The sequence below is a fragment of the Agrilus planipennis genome, unplaced genomic scaffold (genome assembly GCF_000699045.2).
Source record: "Agrilus planipennis isolate EAB-ADULT unplaced genomic scaffold, Apla_2.0 scaffold504, whole genome shotgun sequence".
Classification (NCBI taxonomy): Eukaryota; Metazoa; Arthropoda; class Insecta; order Coleoptera; family Buprestidae; genus Agrilus; species Agrilus planipennis.
Genome location: NW_020439449.1, coordinates 8973 through 10219, shown reverse-complemented (window position 1 = coordinate 10219; position 1247 = coordinate 8973).

Genomic DNA, 1247 nt, shown 5'->3' with positions numbered 1-1247 from the left:
ATGGTATATGTCTATCTCTTAGGGATAACCCACAATAACCATTTTTTATCCTTTACTTTTTACGAGAAATAATGGCTTATTTACGAAGCGATTTTAAGCAATACAGCATTAATCCTTATCCAATTAAGTACTTTTAAATACATTGTGCATTTAATATAGATCAATATGGCCCTTTAGAGCATGTAATTTAAATGAATATTTTCGAAGATATTACAGACTTAAAATGCAGGGACATAGCGGTTGCGGCGATTCCGGCCGGTTTGTATTGTCTAATAACAAAAAAAGCTGTGATTGCTGTATATAAAGACATATAGTATATTCACTATCAACATTGCACCTGTGCGAAGCATAGTGTACAATTAATACCATTAAACCAATTCCTTAACCCCTATCCCGGTATGTTTGTGTGTTTGAAGAAGTTTCACTTCAGTAGCGTGTTGTATAATTACACGTTATATTTTTTTTTTAATTTGGCAGTTCTTAAAATTCTTNAAACAAAAATACATTTAGTATCAGCATTGCACCCGTGCGAAGCTGGGGCGGGTCACTAGTGTATGTAATAAAGTACAGAACCGTCGCCACGCGCGTTAAACTTCAACTCATTTTCCACTTTTTAATTACAAACCAAAGGAATGCACAGAAAACAGTTGATAAACGATGAAAAACGAAGGCAGAAAATAACAAAAAGCCAACGTTTAGTTGCGTGATAGGCACAGTAACTTGCAAAACACAAAAGCCGATCGATTTTTCAAAAAGTGCTCGAAGCAACCAACCAATCGCCCAAACAATGTTATTATCTTCAATTATTCACGGTCCATATTGGCGTGCGTAAGTCGTGGATATGCCGAATGTAAACACACACGCCATGCCATCGAAAAAGCGCAACTCATTGTGGGAACATTTCTTGTGAACGGACGAGGGATTAAATGGTAAGTATACATACGGGGTTAGTTAATAGCTGGACCTAATTGGAGGCATTCAGTTGCAATTACTGCGTGAAGAATAATTATTATTTTTCTCGCTTGATCGCAACGTTGTTGCTAGTTTAAAAAGTGCCACGTACACTCGGTCAAAAGCGTAAATTATACGCATTAACACCTTACACGTTGTAATCAGAGAGTAACTCTTTCGTGAATTACAATGTATCGCTCTCGTCATGTGATCTGTTAGGCACCTTGTATTGTTTGCTGATTGAAGGAGCAACTCGTTTATTTAAAAAAAAATCCGTTTTCCGGCACATTTACATT